Source organism: Narcine bancroftii, chromosome 2 (assembly GCF_036971445.1).
Source record: "Narcine bancroftii isolate sNarBan1 chromosome 2, sNarBan1.hap1, whole genome shotgun sequence".
Classification (NCBI taxonomy): Eukaryota; Metazoa; Chordata; class Chondrichthyes; order Torpediniformes; family Narcinidae; genus Narcine; species Narcine bancroftii.
The window spans coordinates 91,030,341-91,055,123 of record NC_091470.1 but is presented as its reverse complement, the minus strand read 5'-3'; the positions used below and the strand labels follow the sequence as shown (position 1 = coordinate 91,055,123).

The following is a 24,783-nucleotide window of genomic DNA, read 5'->3' as shown; positions in this document are numbered from 1 at the left end:
GACAATAAATGAATACCTTCATCCGAAACTTTCCCATTCTCCAGACAATAAATCCTCATCATATTTTTAAGAGTAGAATGAAACCTTTCCAAAGCTCTGCAAGTTTCAGGATGATATGGAGATGAAGTGATCTGTTTTATTTCCAACTCATCAATTAATTGTTGAAACAATCCAGACATAAAATTAGATCCCTGATCACACTGAATTTCTTTTGGTAATCCAAACACTGTGAAAAATCTTTCCAGAGCCTTCACCACAATTTTAGCTTTAATATTTCTTAATGGTATAGCTTCTGGAAATCTTGATGCTGCACGCATAATTGTTAACAAGTATTGATTTCCAGACTTAGTTTTCGTCAAGGGACCTACACAATCCACAATAATTCTAATGAAAGATTCCCTAACAACAGGAATAGGTTGTATTGCAGCAAATGGAGGACCCTGGTTAGGTTTCCCCACAACCTTGCAAATGCCCAAGTGCCGGAGCTGGCCACCAAAGCGAAAGGGCACGTAGCCGGTTTTCGGGGGTGGTTGTGTGGCGGTACACATCCTTATGGTGAACCGGCCCCACTGTATCGCCACATGGCAGGGTAGCCATGGGGAAATGGCATCATCAGAGGTTTCTATCTGACTCCAGCATCCCTTCCAGCGTGCACCCTGGGCAGCGATTATGATGTCACAATGCACCAGGTGACTGAGCTCTTGCTGCACTTAAAGGAGCGTGGAGAATTTGAATAAAAACAAATTGACCAGGGCCAGTCGACTTGGTGTTTCTACCACCAGCGCTGGGGACCGCCATCTTGGGACTAAAACTCAAGGATGTCTGGGTGCCCAGCAGCATGGACACATTGCTCTGCAACATCTCAACAGGAATGCCGCTCCCGCTGGTCCTGCCGCAATGGAGGGTGAAGGGATTCAGTGGTAAAGACAAACTGTGCAGATGGTAATGAAGTAGTGGCTGTGTTTCTTCCACTGCCTACACCACCATACTCTCTCTATAAAGGCTCGCAGAGACTGGCATTGTGTTCACAGCTTGCCTTTGTTCAGTTTACACATGAGTTGGGTTACATTTGGCCCAATTAAAAGTTCATACTATACATACTAATTTGACCTTTTGAATTAACTTGCCTGCCTTACTAGAATGCACCAAAATCTAGCTTTTATTCTCACTGGCTTTTAACTCCTTCCTTCCTCAAGTGGACCTGTTGACATGGTGTGTTTGGACTTTCTAATTGTATTTGTTGAAGTTCTGCACAAGAAATTGCTGTGTAAAATCAGAGAGTATTGCATGGAGAACTCATTGGTAGGGTGGAAGCAAACCTCTGAAATAAGTGAGTCCATTTATGAGGACCAGAAAAAGGTTGAGCACTGGTACAATGGAGATTTACAATAAATATTTACGATCTATCAGCGGAAAGTGAATAGATCATCAAATGAGTCTCCAGTGGCAGTTTGATCTGTGAAGTGGATTCCAGACCAGTGAAGGGTAACAGGAATAGATTATGAAAGTACACAAATGCATTGCTGTTGCAGTGTAATGCAGGTACATGTGAGGATAGCCAATTCAGTTGGAATAATCTAAAGGGAGATTGTCACCTGAACGTGTCAGGAAAGGGAGTGATGTAAATGGACAGTCATTCATAGTTTAACCATTAACTTTACACAGGACAACGTCGAAGTTAGCCCTTTTGAGATTCCTTACATGCTGTTTAATTTTTTTTGAGAACTATCATGGTTACATTCTTCGACTTGTTTGATTTGAGTTTTGAATGTGTAGGTGGCTGCAATTTTCAACTGCAATTATGAAACTGCACCACATTCCGATTTCTTCACTCAATGGAATATACTGTAACAGAGTATATAGAGGTATTTGGGAGATAAATGGGGAAAGGTTTATTAGGGCAGGTCACACATAAACACTTTAAAACACAGAGATTTTGCAGGTGCTTTTGAAAGATGCTTAGACTCATGATGGATAGTCCTGTGCAAAAGGCAATAAATGTAACAAAAGTGGCAGCTTTGTCTGGAAAAGAGCATTTGGCAGCTTTGTCTGGAAAATACCATTTACTGCCTGGAAGGTCATGTGATCTTCGCAGCCAGAGAACAGTGGAAAAACAGGCTTTGCTCTCAGAATTGGAGGGAGTGAGAGAGAGAGAGAGAGAAAGAGGAGAGAGTCATAGACATTGGCTCCAGTGGGACAAGCTGGCGAGCTTTGAAAGAGAGCCTGGTCAAAGGAGAGGACTGGCTGTCCAGTGTGTCCCTGTGATGACCTGAAAGAAAGAGGTTATCAACTGGAGAACCCAGAAGGTGGGCATGTTTTGTGAGCATGACACTGGAGTGGCTGATTAAAATGGTATCAGATGGGGATGTCCTGGAACAATAAAAACTCTCTCTCTCTGAAAACCAACAAGAGCCTTCTGAGATGTAAGTATTTATCTGTTGAGCACCAAAACCTTGTGAACTGTATGAATGTTAACTTCTGTGCACTGTACAAGTATTGGCTGCAACCAGTGAGATTGGACTGTGAACCAAAGCACTTTACTCAATTTACACACACGTGCGATTAGAATTAGAAGGGGGTGAAGTAGGTTAAGTGAGTCAAAAGAGATAAGTTAAAGTTTGATTGTATTTTCATATTCGAAGATAATTAAAAGCAACTTTTGTTTAAGTAACCCTTTCTCGTGGTGCACAGGTATTGCTGCTTGGATTTGGGGTCCTCCAGCCTCTTAATGATATCAATTAATTTGTCAAGGTCCAGACCATCTCTGTATTTGCCTCTTCCAATAATTTGAAATAAATGTTATCAACGCTTAAGGTCTACTACGACTTATGTCGGAAATAGACCCATCTCGTTCTTTTCTTTCAAACGTCCCGAGCACACGAGCCTTTTCCACACCATTCTCCTCATCTTGATTTTACATGTAACGCTCCTGGGTAAACACTGATGCAGAATCTTCATTTATCACATTTTCTCTGACTCCAAGCATAAGTTATCTTATTTTTCCCACCGATAGTAGGAATTGAGTCAGGATAAAAGAAAATGTTGATAACGCCAGTGACACTGACGTCTCTTTATAATGTCTTCCAATTGCCTTCCTCGACTGCGGTGCAGTTCTCGGTTTACCCTCAGTTATTATGGATCCACACATTCATGCGACCAGAGCAGAGCACTTTCCGATGCAGAAACATGGGAAACATAGTGACCCAATGAGTGTACATCAACCCTCTCACAATCCTGATACATGTCATCATTGCTCTCTGACATGGCATCCAAACGATGCCTTTTGATGGTGGATCTTCCACTTTGAGTCTGGAATCCCCACAGTGCTGTTATTCTAGGAGCAGGTGGCATAACTTGTTTGTTCAGTGAATGCAACTCACATCATTTACCAAGAGATCCGTGCGGCTGGAGATTCCTCTCTTCTATAAGAAGAGATGCCGTTAAAAATGTGTTTCATTGACGTTTGATTTGTCACTTCTCTGAGAACATGGGAGCCTGGTTACTAAGTCAAATCATTGCCATTTATTATCCTGTTGCGGCAGCTGTCTGTGTTCCAGGTGAGCAAATATACCCGGCGTGTTTTTCCCAGTCAGCCAGCCAGTTGCTGGTGTTGGATGGGGACCGCATTCATGGGATGCGGTTTAATAGTTATGAAATCGATGAGCGACGTCTGCTCAATGATGGGGTTTCCTTTAAATTAACCCGGTGTCTCAGTCCAAGCCGTTATCTCGGTAAAGTTGCCATGCTTCCTATTGACAGTTCAATGTGCGGACAAGTTCCATGAACACGACAGCAGTTGATAGGCTGAGTTTGTGGCCAGAGTGGAATCACACGCTGATGAGCTTGTTCTGCGAAATTCATGGTCAACCAATGCAGGGCGGTGGGGTTGGGGTTCCTGGATCTGGACGCTGTTGCAGATCTGAACGACGTTGACCTGCTCTCAACGACTTTATTTCTCATTGACGGGCCAGAAATTGGATGTGAATCCTCTGGCACGGTGTGATTCCGCGGTGGTCGCTCAGCTGACTGAGAACTTGTTCAGTTTCACATCCGTCCGGGCTCTAGATTCACTGAAGTCGTTGAATATTCCCACATCCAGAATGAAAATTTTGTCATAGATCAGTCGGACAAGCATTGTTTCTGGAGGGATCACCAGTCACCGTTCGACAGATTTCTTTTAGATTTGAGTGAATCAGATTGCACGTTTCCCCTTCGGTCGTGACTTTACACCTGCATATATATTTTACTCTCCAAAGTTTCTTTCCCCATTGACTTCCTCATCTTTTTTCTCCCATCTGACTCTTCACTGTTTCTCCGCCTCTCTCATCCTCCGCCCTATTCTCCATCAGCTCTGGGCACCTGCCTTGTTTCTTTCCTCTTTGATAGTTAGAAAGTTTACTCTTCTATTTGGGTCTCGTAAACCCGAAACTTTGATCACTTCTGCGCATCGATGTTGGCTGAATTGGAGATATCCTTCAGCAACCCTTTCTTGGATCAAGTGAAAGACTTCTTCTGGATTGAAACAGAAGGCACTTTCAGGTGGCCAATTGCCCCAGATGTCAAGCCGCATGTTTAGGTAATATGCGGCTGTTTTGCGGCCCCCTGAATGTACAGGAGAGGCGAGCGACGTCACCCTCCTGAATGCAGCTGTTAAAGAGTCAGGCTGCTGATCAACAGGAGCCCCATTGTGCTCAAAGCCGCATCCTGTGCAGCGGCGTCCTTCAGGTGACCAGCGTTGCGCTTTAAACGCTGCCACCTGAACGGTAATTTAAAGGGCCGCTTCTGCTTCTTCAGGCATGTTCTTAGCGTAGAATGCACCTGAAAAAGCCTAAAGAGAATACAAACCTGATTGACTTGTGGACAATTTATGTGATTGAAAGCGGATGTCTGTAACTCAGTGAAATGATGTGGCTGTTGACGAGGGATGGCTTATCATAATGGGCTGGATGAGGAACGATCTCTGAGCGACCAAGGTACAAGGAAAATATTGGTGCGATAACTGGCTAAATGTATAGCATTTCCGAGTTTCAATGTGAATGGTCTGAATGGAAAGATTAAGAGAAAGAGTCCTGGCGTACATAAAGAAATTGGGAGTGGACCTGGCCTTCCTCCAAGAAACTAATTTCACAGAACTCGAACACCAAAAATTCAAAAGAAAGTGGGTGGGCCAGGTACTGGCTTTCCCATTCGGTTTGAAAGCAAGGAGGTGGCAATTTTGGTCAGGGAGTGTTCTAATGAATGGATAAAAATTGTAGATTTGTAGTGGTGCACTGTCAAATATATTCCAAGTCCTGGACCCTGGAGAATCTATACGACCCCAATATCGATGATGAAAAATTTGGGCAGGACATTTTCATGATTGGCAAAAGCAAAAGAGAATATTCTAATTTGGGGAAATTTTTACTTTTGTTTGGATCCTCCTTTGGACAAGTCAATGAAAATAATAGTGAAAACAAAGATGGCCACTGGCACTATTTGCAGTATGAAGAAGCTGAATTTGATAGATGTGTGGAGACTGAAGCATCTGATTATTCCTTCTACTTGAGTCAGCATGACTCCAAATCTAGAATAGATATTTTCCTGGCTTTAGCCCATATAGAGGTTACTGAGTGCATGGCGAGACTACTTTCAGATCATTCAACTTTAGTAGTCAGCATAGAGATGCCAGACAAACAGGAAACGGTATACAGATGGCATCTCAAGGCATTGCTGATAAAGAACCTGGAGATTTGTAAGAGCACAGATAGATCTGTTTTGTGAGTGAAGCTGCACTGTCATTCCAGATAAAGTTTATCAGGGGGATTAGCGAAGAATTTGCCAGAACTAATTAAGAAAGATCAAATGGGCTTTGTGCAAAAAAGCAGGCGACTGACAAGTTGGGCAGACTGCTAAGTAGAATACATTTGACGCAAGCCAGAAATAGGTGTGGGTGGTGGGGGATCACCATTCCTCTCGATGCAGGAAAGATATTTAACAGGTTAAAGTGGAACTTTTTTATTCATAGTCGTTGACAAAATAATGTTAGGATTAATTGGATAAGAGTACGCTATTATGCACCCAAAGTTAAGGTTGTGACTAAGGGGCAAATTTCTTCAGCCTTCCCACTCACAAGGTCAAGCAGACAGGAATGCTCACTATTTCCAGCTCTGTTCATACTGGCATGGAATATTTGGCTGAGGCCATTCATCAGGATCCACACATTAAGCAGTTCCAAGAGGCACATGAAGAACATAAAATCAGTTTATTTGCTGATGATGTACTGATATATTTGACAGACCCAATAAACCCATTGCCAAAGCTGCCCTCTACTCTGGAAGACCATGGGGCGATTCTCGGATACAAGATAAATTGGGACAAGTGTGGGATCATCTCACTTATGGAGGGGATTACAGTCAATGTCAGAACAATAATTACCTAAAGTGGCCACAACATGGCATCAAGTACCTGGGAATTAAAAGAGAGAATAATCTAAATAATTTGCATAAATTAAATTCACCTTGTTGGGAAATATTCGAGGAGGACCTCAACAGATGGGCAGGGTCAACTGCACGAAAAAGGAATGTGTTGCCAAGATTCCAATATCTCTTTCAGAATTTGCCTGTGACATTGCCCAGGGGCTTCTTTCAGATGGATAAGATTATACTTATGGAACAGAAAGGTAACCAGGATCTCTATGGAGAAATTAACCCGAGACTATAGTCTGGGTAGATTACAGATGCCGATCTTTAAAAAAATACTATGGATAAGAAAATACTTATGGAACAGAAAGGTAACCAGGATCTCTATGGAGAAATTAACCTGAGTCTGAGTAGATTATAGATGCCGATCTTTAAAAAATACTATTCATCTCCTCACTCTTTGCAGGTGGGGGAACAGGTAGAATCCTTGGAACAAATTGGTCTGCGCTTGGTAGACTTGAGAGTAGCCGAGGACTTCATTTCCAAGTGGGATGCCGAATTGCGATCTTGGAAAACAGACAGTGCCATACTAAATCAGATTATTTGCATTTTGGGTGACATAAATCAGTAGTTAGGAATAACACTCGGGCTATCTCCAGAAACCCCCCTTGATTCAAACCCGCTAATACCTTTCACAATGTGTAACAGAATGCTACACACCTGGTGCTGGAATGGCATCAGGTCCATGGACGATTGTTACGATCAAGGTCAATTAATGTCATTTGAGCATCTTGGTAGAATTACAATTTGTAAACTAAGATATTCCACTGCTACATTAAGATAGTATCGTTTTTTGCAGATCAAATTGGGTCCAACTGTGCCCACCAAAGTGCAGTGACTTAGAGACCTTGATTTGAAAGGGGATTACCTGGAAATTCATTTTGTCAATATATTCCCTGTTCCAAGTAGAAGGACCCAAACGGAACCATAAATCCAGACAGAGGTGGGAGTCAGACTTAGGAATAACAATTGATGAGCGGTGATGGTCGGCCAAGCATGTCAGCAGTGATCAATGCAAGGTACAGGTACAGGCTAGTGAAATATAATTTTATTTGTATCAGCTGTTACTGACTTGCAAAAAATATGGTGGTCATTAACACACCTGTCGGATCATTGTTTTAGATGCCGCATTGAGATAGGACCCTTTGTGCATGCGACGTGGATATGTACCATAGTGAGGTCCTTCTGGACAGAACTCGAGAGCTCGGTGAATTCCGAGGGAAAAGTATTCATAAAGAATTCCCACATGACCCTGACCTGTTCCTGCTGGGTAATATAATGGACATAAGACTTAAAATGATGCTTCCAAATTCAATTCCTAATGATCGCATTGGCGGCAGCCAGGAAGTGCATAGCGGTGACCTGGAAATCCGACATTTGCCTGAAGATTGGGCGATGGAGCAGGAAACTGCAAACCTGAGTTCTCCTGGAGAAAGTTACCTATAACTTGAGGGGAAGGTATGGCAACTTCCATAAAAAAATGGCAGCTATATATGAGACATATAGGAGGACGGCTGTGAAAAAAAGACATCTTTGCCTGGTAGTCTGGCTCACTACGATTCTTTCCCAATGTCTTGAGAGGTGGTTGGGGGCTCTGTGACCACCTCAGTCCAGCCAGGAAAAGTCAGGAAAACAAAGTGAAATTGGCCCAATCTTTGGCCGCTGGGACAGACAAGACCCAAAACTCCTCGTATTTTCAACATCCAGAGTGTGTTTGTTAATTTCCATCTGTGATTCCATTCAAGGATTGGTGCAGCTTTTCATTTTCTGAATGTCTGGGATGAGCTATTTATGGTTTAACTAAATTCCTGTCAAGAGAAGCGGTGCCCTGTGGTTGCATGGATTTCCATCCTGGGAATCCTGTGTCTGTGATCGAACATAATTGGAGAAAAGCGATACCTTTTCTGATTGGGAATATGTCCATGTGCTGCGGGACATCAACCCTGAAGATGAATCTACTTTTGCAGGGTACTCATGGATAAGGTGGAGGTAAGGGAACTGCATGTGTTGTCGTGTAGATTGTGGATAACAGATAATTAAGTAGAATTAGAGTTCAGGTCCCAGCCCTCAATTATTTTAAGTGAAAATCAACGTTGCCTCTCATTCACCCCACAGATCTTCCAATGCAGTTCACCGTGAACTTCGACGTTCATTGATCGCATTCGTTTTTCTGCCAATATTTATTGTTTCAGGAGGTCTGGCATCTGTTGGTCATTGTGTCCGGTCCTTGTATTGCACGTTGTTCCTCATTACTGATATCCCTGTCCGATTCTCAGCTTCCCCTCTCGCACAGGCTGCACAGTTGAGCAGCTGCAGCAAGAACGACTGCCTCTAAGCACAGGAAATCAGCATTCGATCCTGACCTCAGGTTCTGTCTGGCTGAAGTTTGTGTGCGTGGATATCCTTTGATTGCTTAAACATGTCATGTTTCTGAATCGCAACGAACACGGACACAACTTTTCCCATGATTATTGCGAGAATTACTCTATCATATCACTACATAGTCTGCTGAACCTTATCTCAACTGATTCTAACTATGCTACATTTTGGTTTTTTCGGTGTCCATTGAATTGTGTGCATTGTTCCAGACACGTCTCCACCAATCCCCTGTATATTACAGTAAAGCATCTCTTTTCTGGAAAATAATGCTGTCCTTTTGGAATAAAGTACCATGTGCTGTGATCATTCCTTACCACATTCGAGATATGTGGCAAGGACATTCTGGAGACCCTGTAATATCCAGACATCACAAACAACCTGTGAGATCCCCTTCTTATATTTTCTCTACCTATTCAATCTCAACTAGTCCCATCTTGTGTTCATCGACCGAGCCAACCTACCCGCATCACATCCCCATTGATAAATTACACCTCTTTCCAATGATGTCTAAATCTATCCATTCAATTTTAACTGGTTATATTTCAGTCATAGAACACAGTACTTGATGTTATGCATATACATATACCTACCATAAAAAATACTTAATCCTGACTACTTTGTAACCCTTTACTTTTTCATCCTTGCTCCTAGGATCACCTCAAATCCCCTCATCATACAGCACCAACCATATTCGTTGGCAATGCGTTCCAAGAACCTACAACTCTCGCTGTAAAAATTCAACCGATGGCGTCACCCCTAATATTTCCCTCTTTATAGAACATAGTACAATGCAGCACAGTGCACACCCTTCGGCCCTCGATGTTGTGCCAAACATATATTCCTTCAAAAAGGAAACCTTCCCTACCCAATAACTCTCTATTTGCCTTTCATCCACATGTCTCTCTGAGTCTTTAAATTCCCCCAATATTTCAGCCTACATCATCATCCTCAGCAAGGTATTCATTGTATCCTCAATTCTCTCTATAAATATAAATTTACCCCTGATGTCTCCCCTAAACTTCCCTCCCTTAACTTTGCACTTATGTCATCTTGTGTTTGTTGATCCTTCCTATGGAAACCGATGCTTGTCACTCACCTTACCTTATTGACATTTGTCAAGTCTCCTCTCATCCTCCTATGCTCCAAAGTGAAAAATACCAGCTCTGCTAACCTTGCCTCATAGGATATATTTCCCAATCAAGGAAACATCCTGGAAAATAAACTCTGCACCCTCTCCAAAGCTTCCAAGTCCTTCCTATAATGAGGTGACTAGTATTAAACACAATTCTCTAATGTGGTCTCTTCTCCTGAAATTAATCCCCCTCTTAGTGTATACCACCTTCCCATAGGCCTTCTTAAATATCCTATCAACCTGTACGGTGACCTTGAGGTATGCAAGGATTTGGAACCCAAGATCTTCTTTTCATCCACACGCTTAAGCAACTGACCATTAACCCTGTACTCGGTATTCTGAATAGTCCTTCCAAAATGCAAAAACCCATCTTCAACTTTTCTGTCTGTATCTTCTTGTGACCTCTGTCAATCCTCAGCTTCATTCACAACCTCTCCAACATTCATCTTAACTGCAAACCTACTGGACATCCTTCTGCCTCTTCATCCAGGTCATATATAACAGTTACAAGTACCAGAGGCCCCAGAACAGATTCCGGCAGAACTCTACTAGTTACCATCCTCAAGGCAGAATACTTTCCTTTCACTATTATTCTCTGCTTCTTCATAAAAGTCAATTATTTATCCACACAGCCATGGTTTCACTGATCCCGTGCTTCGTGAATTTAAGGATAAGTCTCTCGTGCTGGATTTGCCACATGCTTTGCTAAAGTCCATGTAAGCACATCTACCACACTACCCTCATCAATTTTTTAAGTTACCTCCTCAAACAGTTCAATTAGACCTGTGAGGCATGATCTTCCCTTTTACAAAGCCATTCTGAATATCCCTGAGCAGACTCTAGTTCTCCAAATGATCATAGATCCTATCCTTAAGAATCTTCTTCATTAGTTTGCTCATGATTGACGTAAGATTCACTGATCTATAATTCCCAGGATTCTCCCTATTACTTTATACAAGGGGACAACATTTGACATTCTCCAATCCTCTGGAACCTCTCCCATAGCAAAAGAGGATTTAAAAATCATAGCTACCGTCCCAGCTATCTCGACCCTGGGTATATATCGGCCAGTCCTGGGGACTCTCAATCTTGGTGTTTTTAAGAAAATCCAGCACATCTGCTTCCTGAAACTCCACATTATCAAGCATGCAGGACTGTTCAATTTCAACTTCACTGTGATTACTGTCCTTTCCTCTTGTGAAAGCTGACACACAGTATTCGTTTATGACCTTACAACCTCCTCTGACTCCAGGCCCATCTTGCCTCCCTTATACTTTATCAGCCTCACCTTCATTCTTGTAATCTTTCTGTTCTTTATGTACACATGGACTGACTTGGGGTTCGCCTTAATTCCACATGCCAAGGCCGTCTTATGCCCCTTTCAACTTTTCATGTCCTTTCTGAAGCTCCTTCCTGCCTACCATACACTTCTCATGAGCACCTTCTGTTTCCTATTTCCTATGTTTAAAGTATTCTTCCTTCTGCCTCTTGACTTAACTGCCTCACCTGCTTCATCAGCAATGGATCCCTTTTCCTACAATCTTTTCATTATCCCAGTGGGGCAAACCTATCTTGAACTCTGCACACGTGGTCCCTAAAAGTCCTCCACATTACCTCTGTGTTTTCACCCTTAAACACCTGTTTCCAATTTACTCTCGCTAGTTCCTGGCTTTTTCTTTGAAAATTTACTGTTCTCCTGTTAAACACTTTCCCAGTTTGACTGTTTATATCCTTTTCTGTGGCATAGTTGGAACTATGAAAATTGTGGTCACTGTTAGCAGAATGCTCCTCCACCAAGACAATCACCATCTGAGCAGGTTCATCTCCAGAATTGGATCCAGTGTGGCATCTCCTTTAGTTGTCCAGCCAAAATACTCTGCCAATCAGTTTTAGAGATGTTGAATTACACATAACTGTAACTCTGTATTTCCCACACCATTCCAAAATCTGCTGGTTTATCTGCTCTTTGGTGTCCTGAGTGCTATCCACACCGACTCAATGGACACTCTCTCTGCAACATCTTTCAGTTCTATAGCCGTTATACTATCCCTGACCATTCCTCCATTTTCTACCTCCCATCCTAATATTTTTTTAAAATATCTGAACCCAGGTACCAGCATCAGGCAACCATGCCCTTCCTGCAGCCAAATTTATGTAATGGCTTCAATATCGTAGTTCCATGTATGCTCTATGTTCATCTTCTTCATTCCTAATATTCATAGTGTTGAAATAGGTAAACATTGCAACCCCTCTAACTAGACCCTCTCCATGTTTTGTCCACTGCCTGTCCTTCCTCGCCAACTCAGAGCACATAGTATCGTGCTTTTGTCCTACCCTAACCCTTTGAACCTTAATCTCTGCACCTACTTTCTGCTTCCCATGTTCTAAACCCCTGCCAAATTAGTTTTAATCCTCTCCACTGCTGTAGAATACCTGCCTGCCAGGATATTGCCACCACCCCCGCCCCCACCACCTTCCTCTTTTTGTACAGGTCATACCTTCACCAGCAGAGATCACAATGATCCAGAAATCTGAACCCCTGCCATCTGCACCAATTTTGTACATTGCTGTGTTCACATTGAATTTAAATGTTGATGCACATGCAAACCATCTAGTAGATGCTACTATCATATTCATCACATGAACTACTTAAATACATAATATTTGTACTCACCCTCTTATCCTTTCTCTGCTGTTGACTGTGCCACTAACATGATTTTAAATGCAATTTAGCATATCCATATACATCACTGGTATATTAGTGAATGTACAGGAAGAATTGTGAATTCGATGGAAGAACCATTGAAACATAGAATGCTATGTCACAGAAGGTAGGTCATTCGACCCATTTAGACGCAACTAACAATTTTTCTGCTACTTCCATTGACGTGTTCCCATTTAATATCCCTCCAGGCCTCTCCCATCCACGTATTTGTCCAATTTCAAATTTATTCTGAAAATTTATGATCGAGCCCACATTCAGCAGATCAAATGGCAGCTCATACCACACTCTGTATAAATATCTTTCCCCTAATGATCCCCCTAGCCTTTCCCATCTAAGCCTAAAACAATGACATCTCATATGTATCTCCCCGAATCTAAGTGGAAAAAGCCTTCTCACATCCAATTTGTCTATATTTCCCATAATCTTGTAAACCTCTATCAAATCTTCACTCATTCTTCATTGTTCCAAGGGATAAATTCCTGACATCTTCAATCTTTCCCTGTAACTCAACTCCTGAAGACCTGCCAACAGACTAGTAAAGCTTCTCTGCACTATTTCAATCTTAATGATATTCTTCCTATAATTAGGCACCCAGAACTCCACACAATATTCCAAGTTTGGGCTCACAGTTTTAACAAATATCAATATAGCATCCAAAATCTTATACTGAATATTTTGATTAATAAAGTCTAAGATGCCAAAAGGTTTCTTTGCAACATTATCCACACCTGATGCCACCTTCAAGTAACAATGTATATTTTTTTCCCATATCTCTTTGCTGCTCCACGATCCACAGTGCCCTCCCCTTTACTATGTATATGCCATATTGGTTTGCCCTTCCAAAATGTCTGCATTAAACTGCATCTGCCATTTTTGACTTTTCTCCCATTTAGTCCAAATCCCTTTGAGATTCTTCATTGGTGTCCACAATGGCTCCAATGTTTCTGTAATCACCAAAATTGCTAATCCAATTTATCAAAAAATAAGATCCAGATCACTGACATAGACAACAAAATAAAAACAAGACATCTCATCTCATGGAGAACTCACATTTTCCACATATTTTGCACCGGATATTGGCGTCAGTCACTTGTTAGATGGAGCTGTGCTGAAAACATATTTTGATTTCCTCGATTCTTTCCATTAATTATTGTAAACTAGTTTAATTTTCAAATACCAGTTATTCCACGCCAAAAAAAAATGTACGTGGACAGGAGTGTATTGCGATCCCAGCATAATGTTCTTTTTCTCTTTCCTTGAAGTTAACTTGGTGGCGATTGTGACCTTGGCACAAGGAAAGTGCGGCCTCTCCAATTGTATCATTCGTTACCTTGTGGGGATTGCAGTGGCTGACCTCCTGCAGAACTTCCTTGACGCCATATTAAGGAACATTGTTGAAATATATTTCCCATTTTCATTCCTGACCATCACCCCCATCTGGTCTCTTAACTGGGTCCTGATCTGTGCAACCACAATGATGTCGTTCTGGTTCACGCTGGGCTTTACATTTGATCGGTTTGTTGCCATTTGTTGTCAAAATTGGAAAATAAAATATTGCACCGAGAGAACGGCGACACTTTTTCTCGGCATGGTGACTGTGCTGAGCTGTGTTACAAACTGTCCGTGGTACTTTACAATGGACCGAGGTTTTGTCACCAACGGTACACCGCGGGGTTGTGTCTGGAAAAAGGCATTTTTAACTTCACCCACGTGGGCTTCGTTTGAGTTGTTCATATTTTCTTTAACTCTTTTCCACCCGCTCGTATTGATTTTGTGCTTCAATGCACTGACTGGCAGATATGTTTTCCTCTCTGGTCGGGTCCGCAAGAAGCTCAGGGGCCGCAGAAATGGAGAGAGTGACCCGGAGATCGGAAAACGGAGGAAATCCATTGTTTTACTTTTCAGCATATCTGGCAGTTTCATATTGTTGTGGAGTATTTTAGTTGTTTACGTTGTGACTGAGCGTGTTTTAGGTGCTGAGTACTTCGGAGGCAGTGATTTTCCAGCAATTGCTTTCATGGACCTGCTTCTAAGTACCTGTACAAACACGGGGATTTATGTCCTGACCCTGAGAACATTTCGAAAGGAGCTGATGGAGGAGGTGAAATGCCTGGTGACGCTCATCGCCAAATGTATGAAACCTTAGATCCGAGTGTACCAACAGGTACGTGAAGAAATGTTAACCATGAGCAGACAGATACCTAACGAGTACTGGTTAGACATCTAAACCGCAAAACCTATCCGCTCATGGACAATGATACAGGTAAAATTATCAATCTTTAGATTGGGATCCACTTAGAAAGAGTGATCTAAATACGACTGAGTTTATCATATAATAGTTCATGTAATATATAATAACATAACCAGTTTGTTATGCCAAAACGAAGGAAACTCGAAGGAGCTGCGGTTGAGTTCTGGGAACACAAGCTAGATGGAGGGACAGTTGAATACCAGTCGAGGACTTTCAAAAAGATTTCTAAATTAAAGATGAAACTTATTATCATGTACCCACAACAGTGTCATGTTACACGAAATTGCTTTTGTCTGCTGTACGGCAGATGTATTCGCTATCGGAAATAACTTGCCTCAATGGTCACAGTTAACATTTAACATTTCACTCAAGCACCAAGCACAAGACAGTCCAACGATAATTTGATACATTGAAAGGACAGAGGGAAGGATTGTCACAGTCTATTCCAGATTCGATACATTTGCAAAGACACTAATTTTTCAAGGGAGGCCCATATTAACTGTTGGAGAGTAAACAGCTATTTGAAGCAGCTCTATGGCCAGTCATTCTGTAAAATGCAGAAGGAAGTGAAATTCAAGAGCATCCCTATCTAATGATTGACCCGCACCATGAGGGTCCTTATATGGGAAGCAAAGTGCTTCATTTTGATTCTAACTAACTGTTGAGGTCATCTTGTTACTTGGTTAGACCCCTGCCAAGGATTGTAATATGAGGCCGCCCAGTTCGATCCTTGCCTATAAAAGGATCAGGAGCTCGTGAGGATGGATATTTCTTCAAAGGCAAAACATAAATAATTCATGAATCTATCGCAGCCACATTCCAGTCTTCCCATCATTTCATCATTAATTCTGGGCATCAAATCTCATAGGGCTACATTTCAACACTGAATTTGAAAGACTGATCTTGAAGTAACTTTCTAGATTATGGTCCTGATGTTAATGGTTCGGGTAACACACACACACGCACACACACACACACACACACACACACACACACACACACACACACACACACACACACACACACACACACACACACACACACACACATGCACATAGATGTGGATAGCTTTAGTGTTAAGGATAGTTTAAAAGTTAAGATTATATTTAAAGAGTTAGTAATAAAGTTAGTGTTTTAAAATTTAACACTGTCTGGTTCATTTTCTATGGTCTGCTTTATGTGCGGTTCATAGGAAAATTGGGGACTTGTCATCCGAGATTTTTATTTACCACATTTGGAGCTAATAAAGCTTAACCAAACTGGGGAGTTGAAAATGTATGTCCTACAGAAGGCAGCACAGAATTTGGAGCTTTGTAATCAATTAAATTTAGATTAGGTTGATACAGTCCTTTTTCCAAGCTAATTGAGAGTCTTGTGTGTGTTTGTAAAAGCAGCAATGGATATTGAACGGGTTTTCGAGTCACCATCTCCTGCAGAATTGCAGAAGACAGAACGGGATGATTTGATGAATATTACTTAATTGTTGGGAATTTCTGAAGTAAATTTATCCCTGGGAAATGTGGAGATAAAGGAAATTATAGCAAGGAAATATGTAGAAGAGGGTAAGTTTGAAGATGCAGAATTAGAGAAATTTCTGAGTGTAAACCTATTAAGCAAAGCTCGTGTTTGAAAGGAGTGAGCTAAAAATTGAGGCAGAGGAAGAAAAGAATGCAAGTGGTGTTAGAGAAAAAAGAAAGACAAAGACAGTTTGAGTTAAAAATGGAGTAAGTTTGCAGAGAAGCAAAGGTGGTATAAGGCAGAACAGACAAAGCAGAATTCTATCTTCTAGTCTAACTGAGAAGTTTATAGCCAGTACAGAGGTGTCGTTAATTCCTCCATTTCATAAAAGTGAAATTGATAATTGTGATTTTGCAAGGAAGAACCATTTTGACTGGAAGAGAAAATAGCTTTTGAAGGAGCTTTTTGAAGTGCCAGTTGATGAAGTAGAGAAAGACGATGTCGTCAAACAATAATCATGGCTTTTATTAGCAGAAACTCATGGTACAATAATGAAAGACAATTGGTGCACATACAGTTATACACAAGGGGAGTGTCCTTTACAGTAGAAATAATGCCCAGCCAGTGGTAGTACAGCAACGCTCGCCAGATGGGGGAGACAGGCAGCATGGCAGACATTCACCACAGCATTGAGAATACTCTAACAGCCAAAATACGCCAGTATCTAGCAAGCAATACGCCAGTATCTAGGAAGCAGTCGAAATATAATGAGATGTTTTATGAATATGTCAGCCGATCAGTTTGTTTATGAAATCTGGTGCTCCTTCTCAAAACAAATGGCTCCTTTGCAAACTTGGGAACTGGTACAGGTCCTGGGTCTGTAGTGTGGGAAGGAGTGACTTCTGGACGCGCTCCAGAATCGCCAGCATGAAGCAGTGGAGCCTCAGCAAGGCCATCTGAAAGTTTACTAGGGGTCACCAGGCCAAGGGGGTGAGCCCAATCTCTCAGGCTCACTCTGAGCATGGGAGTGAGGAAGGGGCGAACCAGGAAAGGCCAGATCTTTTAGAGGGACAGTGTCAGTTCTCCCGTCTTGGAATTTAACATGAGCATAGTTGGGTTGGTATGCAGCAACTGAACTAGTTGGACCTGGGGGTCTGTTTTACACACCCGAGTATGGCTCTTTTGCAGCGCAGTTCAGGCTCAGATAAACAGGCTGGCCAGTCCATCACAATTCCTGATTTCCTAGCAAAGGCAAGCAAACGTTCATGAGGTGTTTGATTTGATTCAATCACAATAATGATTGAATAGAATGTAGCACTTATGGCAGCACCGCCTGCCACCGGGTAACAGGGTGACCATGTGTTTTTAAAGTAAGATTAACAGTCTTCCACATTGTAGCATTAGCCCTTTCGACCTGCCCATTACGCTGCAGGTTGTAGCTTGTGGTACGGCTTGTGGCAATCCCCTTCCGTAGCAGGGCTCACCGCAGTTCAGCGCTCATGAATGCTGAACTCCTATTGGTATGAATGTAATTGGGAAAACCAAAAATGCTGAAAATTATGTCAAGTGACTTAATGACAGATGCTGACAAGACGTTAGAGCAGGGTATCACGAAGGAAAACCTGGAATATTTGTCAATTACAGTCAGGAAATATACTTTTTTGATGTTGGAAGGTAACGGTCCTTTAAAATATAAGCTAATCCTATCAAATGGTCGGGTCCCAGAGTGGCCTCTGGAGCTTTGAAGTATTGCAGTTTGCATTCTGCGCAAACGGGACAGCTTTTAGTCAGTTTCCTGACTTCTTCCAGAGAGGAAGGAAGGTTGTTAGACCTCATGTAGTGGAAGAACCTCATAACTCCTGGGAGGCACAGTCTGCTATGGATCTCTTTTAGCCCCTCCAGCTGAGCACAAGCAGTAGATCGTGACAATGCGTCAGAGGGATCATTTAACCTGCCCGGTCTGTACTGGATCTCATAATTATAAGTTGAGAGTTCTTACCGTTCTTGATTTAACTTTTGTGTTTAGTACTGAACATGTAGGCTACAGGTATCTGATCAGTGACAAGAGTAAATTTTCTGCTGGCTAGAAAGTGTCTCCAGTAGCGAACAGCTTCAATAATAGTCTGGGCTTCTTTTTCAATGGCAGGATGCTTAAGTTCAGGTCTGCGTAACGTGCTGGAGAAATATGCCACAGGTCTGCCCTTTTGATTAAGGGTTCCTGCCAAGGCACAATCTGATACATCAGTTTCCACTTGGAATGGGACATCCTCGTCAATGGATGAAAGTGCAGCTTTGGCAATATCAGATTTAAATATCTCGAAAGTCTTCAAGATTTAGTGTCAAACAGAGGATGTGCCTTCGTGGCATAGTCCCAAACCCATTTGCAGTAGTAGGAAAATAATCCCATACACCTTTTAAGGGCTTTTGCTGAGTTTTGGGGTGGTAACTTCTTAAGGGGGGGCATTCTTTCTGGGTCAAGTTGGATTTCGCCCTTGCAGATAATGTAGCCCAGAATGGGTGGTTCTGTTGCGTTGAACACACATTTGTTCTTGTTAAATGTAAGTTTGAGTTCTTTGGCTATTGCTAAAAATAAATTTAAGTTGTTGTCATGCTCAATCTGTGTTTTCCCACAGATACTGACATTATCCAGATAGGGAAACATACCCTGTAAGTCATACATCCTAACAATCTTATCCATATCTCTCTGAAACACGTACACACCATTAGTGACCCCAAAGAGGTACCCTTTTAAACTGGTATAATCCCCCATCAGCCTCTAAAGCTGTATAGGGCCATTCCCTTTTCTGAATGGGGAATTGGTGATAAGCTGCTTTGAGGTCGATAGTGGAGTACACTTTGTATTGCACTATCTGATTAATCATTTCATTGATGCGTGTCAGGATGTAGGCATCCAGGTTCGTGTAACAGATAATTGTCTGGCTGTAGCCAATAGTCAGTCATCTCTTAATGTGATTTTTCATGACTACCACTTGGGCCCGCCACGGACTCTTACTAGGTTGAATTACTCCCTCTTTAAGATGTCTCTGGGTCTCCACTTTGATAAACTCATGATCCTCTTTCCTGTAAGAATGGCTCTTAGCGGCAATGTCTCCCAGAAAGTAAAACCTAGATCCTGTGGACAATTAATTTTTGTAATTTTTTTTCAGAATATCTCCTATGTCTTCCCAGAAATATCCTACCTTTGTACATGGCGAAGTAGAGTTGACAAAAATTATGTCCTTAACACCACATCTCGAGCACTTCTGGAATTTCAGGCATTGATTTGTGTAATTTTTCAAGTATTAGGTGCACCTGGTGCAAGAACTTGCAATGCATGTGTTATGGACTTTGGTCAATATTATTTCTGACAGAGACGGATCTGTGCCTACTGTGGGGAATTAGACAGCTGCTGTAGAAGCACTGCTAATGAACTTTGATAGCTGTTAAAGTGAATTAAAACACAAAATGGAAGCCAGATGTCTAGATTGAGAAGAGGTTCCATGAATGATACAGGAGAAGAAGAGAAGACAGAGGAACTGTACAGAAAGGATTTTAATTAGTTTATATGTTGCAGGATTTGTTCTTTAAAAAGATGGGAATCTTTACTACCAATAATTGGAATTGTGAAGAATGCAGTATGGATTAATTATATTTATTATAACCAACAGAAATTTATCATTTAATCCAATGATATATTGAGTGCCCTGGGAGGTCAGGTTGATGCGATCAGGAAAATGATATGGCAGAATCCACAGACTTTGGACTGGTTAGTGGCTAAAGAAGGAGGTGTCTGCATTATGTTTGTCAAGCAATGTTGTACCTTTATTCCAATCAACACAGTTCCAGATGGTTCCTTTACTCGGGCTATGAATAAACTTAAGAATTTGCGGCAAGAATTAAAGGAGAATGCTGGTTCTGGGCACCGTTTCGTTAATTGGTTGTATGCGAACATTGAACTTTGGGGTTCATCGGTTACTAAGATTATGATAAATGTAGTAGTCGTGTTAATAATTCCCCTCTTGACCGGATGCCTCTTGTTGCCATTGATTAAGAATTTTTTTTGACTTGGGTAAGCCCAGCCTCCCCTATGATGCTGCAAAGGATGGAATCAGTGGGGGTTGGGACCGAGCAGTGGGAGGAGAAGGAGATACAGTCTCAGATAGAATTGGAGCTTTAGGAGGCTGAGTGTTGGAGACTAAGAAATATAGATGAGTATGGAAATAGGCAGTGAAGAAGTGGCCAATGGTAGGTTAGGGACAAGTGTGCAACATCCCCTTTGTTGGGATATGCCGCTTTTAATCCACCACGACTGCTTAGGAAGTTGTGATGAAATCAGGAAAGGGAAAAATTAGAAAGGAAAGGGTTAACAACTAGTGATAGTGTAGCTAGGTTTTGCAGAATTTTAGTAAGGTGGGCATGGCAACTCAAAAGGACCAATTAGCATGATGACCAACTGTAGGAATTTACACTGAACCAATCAAATGAGCAGGTCTGATAAGTCTGTCAATCATTGGTAGCAATGGAATTTCTACTTAGTAGCAATTGCATTGGGTAAGAATGTATTGTATGAACTTTCGATTGAGCCAATTATAACTTCTCCCATGTTTGAACCAGACAAAGGGAAAGCTTTGAAACACATGTTCAATTTTCTCTGCCAGCACTCACAGAGAGAGCAACTCTGGAAGGTTCTGTGCAGATAACTCACAATTCTTCAGAATAAAGGAATTCTGACTAAGATGAAAGTTTCAGTAATGTCATTTTGTAGATTCCACCAAATGAACCAGAATCCACACTAACTCCTCTGATACAGATTGTTCTCCACTAACATTTTCCTCTAAATAAGGGTTCATTAACAATTCACCCTTCAAATTATATACATAAGCCATTTCGTTAAACTCCTGTTCACTTATTTTTTTTGTCCCTTAAGTCAACAAAATTTGTATCTGTTTTCTGTTATTGAATTAACTCTTTCCTAGACAAAGGGAAATCCTTACTCTCGCAATTACCCTGCTCTTTCAAAACTATTTCAGATGCACTGGGCAAGTCTCTTTCAACTGTATTTTCTTCAACTCTCATCATAATCTTAGTCACAGACCTTGTTGCAGCACATGCAGGATATATCTCACAATCTTCTCCAACCTGATCCTTACTAGGCTGATTTGTTAATCTCGAAACTGACCCAACTTTATCCTCTACCAAATCGTTCCCTAAAAATAACTGGATACCCTGCATGGGTAACTTTCAAATTACTCCAACTACAATGGTCCTTTAATTAATTCTGAATTCAGCCCTATGTGGTGAAGAGATAGTAACTCTACCTTACCTCCAACACCTTTAATCAAAGTTGTCGCCCTGTGTCAGCATTTGGATCAAGAGTTTAAACACTTTTCAACAACTGTGACTGAGCATTTTAACTGGAACCTGTGATTCTCCCTCCTTTACTGAAACCAAACCCTCTGACATAAAAAGTTTGAAAACATCCATGACATCCTTACCGGGTTTGGAACATCTGCTCTCCTTATATTCAACAGCCTGAATACATGCTTCTGGTTAAACCTCCTTTTCTCTTGCCCTGCAGCTCTGCAGGTGATGGTTGCGACATAAATATATCAACATCCATTTCTGCTGTTATCTCCACACACAAACTTTAAATTAGCTTGAAAAAGACCAATTTACTGATAAATCACTAACCTTCAAGTTTCAATCTGAAAGGATGATTCCCCGTAAAATGTTATGAGCCCAGAGGACCCCAAAACCCAGCAGTAATAGATATTCACCAAGACAAATAGTTACTTAAACAAAAGTTGTTTTTAATTATCTTTAAACATGAAAACTGAATCACACTTTAACTTAACTAACCTAACCTAACCACTTCAAATTCTAAGCGCACGTGTGTGCTTGTTCAGTAAAGTTCTTTGGTTCACAGTCCAATCTCACTTCTCATTCCTCCAAGTTTACTGGTTTCAGGCAGTTCTTATACTGTGCACAGAATTTAACATTTATGAAGTTCACCAGGCTTTGGTGCTTGAAAGGAAAATGCTTACCGCTCAGTAAGGTCTGGTTGGTTTTCAGAGAATGATTTGTTGTTCCAGAACATCTACAACAAATGTACTTTTTAATTATCCACTCCAGTATCTTGCTGATCAAAGCTGACCCTTCAGGGTTCTCCATATGATAACCCTTTCAGGTCACCACAGATTTCCTTTTTGTTTCTCTTATTCCAAGTGAAACATTAGACAGCCAGTCATCTCCTCTTGCATGAACCACAAGGCTTTTGACAAGCCATCTTCCAAATGGGGCTTTCCATAAACTTGCTAGCTTGTCCTGTTCCAGTCCCAGCTTCTCTTCAAAAATGTCTGTTTGACTCTCTTTGCTTGCAAAATCACATGACCCTCTTAGAACATCTGCAGAAAATCTGTGGATCCAACAAATATTTTTTTTCTGTTGCCTACTGTAAACAACAATCCATTAGTGAAGTCTCTTTAAAGGTCTTGCAAAAGCTGGGGAGCTGATATATCTCGCATGGGGCTATCTGCAGTATTTTAACTGAAATCTGTTTTAAAGTGTTTCTATGTGACCTACTCTAACAAACCTTTCACAATATATCTCCCAAAAACATATCTATATACTCTATTACACTTTGAAATTGTAACCAATACAATTAATAATAGATATCTAATGGTACAATTTAATTGTTACATCAATTATATTATACTCCAGACAAATTACATGCACTTCATTCAATATGAGCATCAACATACCACCTGACAATTCTGTTGTAGGTTTCAGTTTATTTGATTGCTGGACCACGTATTAATTTAAGCATTGGAATGCTTCAGACACAAATACACTTTAAATTGTCTTTTTACTTGCACAAATTCATTAATACTGGCATTAGTATTGCTTTGAGTCATTAAGTAATTGTGTCTTTAGATTAGTATGGTTTTCCTGATCTAAGCAAAATATGGCAACAAATTATCGATCGCTTTAATTTTCTTCAATTGAAAACCCAAACCATCCATCATAATTGCGTTAGAGATTAGTCGAACAGTAAAACTGTAAAGGTAAAGCAGCTCATTCAGTCCAACGAGCCAATGCTGACCAAAATGTCCCACCTCGGTTTGGCTCATATTCTTCGCGAGATATCCGTCTTTTTATTTTGAACTGCAACTATATTTGCTTTAATCACTACTTTAAATTAGAAACTCACCAGTTCTGTGTAAAAATATGTTATCCTCATGTCCTTGTTTAAACACTCCCTCGCTCACATTAAACATTTCAACTTTGGGTGTGTAATTGCCTTCTCAAGGCAAATGACTCTCTGCCTTCTCCCAATCTCAATTTTATTCCTGAATTGTAATATCTTTCAACTGCACTAAGAAAGAAAAAAAAATGATTGCAATTTATGAAGAACATTTCATTCGAGATTCGATCACATAGTAAGACTATCACCATGATGTTGACACAAAAAATTGAGGGTCTTTTAATTCATTTTCAAGTGATGGACTGAATGGAAAAATAAAGAACGATTGGTATTTAGTTGTGAATATTTTGGTTACATTTTCTCTTCTTTCTTCCAGCTAACATGTTAACGATTGTGATTCTACTGCGTGCAAAATGTGGTCTATCCAAATGCATCACCCCGTATCTGCTGGCCATGGCAGTAGTGATTTTCTCGTCCTCATATTTACAGTCGTGCTCTTTGATCTGAATGACACATACTTCCCAAATTCCGTGTTGAATAGATTTTGCATGTGCAGATTGATATATTTTCTTGGATTTTTTTTGTGGTTGATTTTTCTGTGTGATTAACAGTTTCACTTTTTACCGGTCTATGGCAATTTGTTGTGAAACACTCAGGAGCAAATACTGCAGCGAACAGACTGCCAGTATTGTCATTGCAGTAGTCATTGTGCTTTGCATTTCAGAAAATATTCCAATTCATTTTGTGTTTGAGCCAAGGGAAATAATGGATGGAGTAGAGTGGCATTGCATGTTTCTATGCCACTGTTGGCTGGGTGGCATATTCCTGGACTGACAACGTGTTAACCCCGTTTAGTCCAATTATTCTGATTAGAACTTTGCTGAACTTACACACACATATTAAACACACATGCGCTTAGAATTAGAAGGGGCTTAAGTAGGTTAAGTAAGTCAAGAGAAATTACTTAAAGTTTGATTCTATTTTCATGTTCAAAAATAATTAAAAGCAACTTTTGTTTAAGTATCCTTTTGTCATGGTCCATATCTATTGCTGCTGGGTTTTGAAGTCCTCTGGAGTTGGTAACATTTTATGGGGATTCGCACTTTCGGATTGAAAATTTGTGTTTTTGTGATTTATTAATTAATTGGGTTTTTTATTCAAGCTAATTTAAAGTTT

At 40.9% G+C, this 24,783-nt stretch overlaps 1 long non-coding RNA gene across 4 annotated transcripts in view; it reads left to right on the top strand.

The window, feature by feature from the left end:
* Positions 1-4,713: 4,713 nt before the first annotated feature.
* Positions 4,714-24,783, top strand: part of LOC138752408 (uncharacterized) — a 33,821-nt gene continuing 13,751 nt past the window's right edge. Inside the window, exons 1-4 of one of the 4 annotated variants that reach the window (XR_011350606.1) lie at positions 4,714-4,973; positions 7,365-7,477; positions 7,581-8,447; positions 13,957-14,218. This is a non-coding gene — a long non-coding RNA (uncharacterized lncRNA). Of the gene's footprint in view, positions 4,974-7,364; positions 7,484-7,580; positions 8,448-13,956; positions 14,219-24,783 lie in introns of those variants that run through there. The other 3 variants (XR_011350607.1, XR_011350605.1, XR_011350608.1) reach the window with 3 other exon arrangements.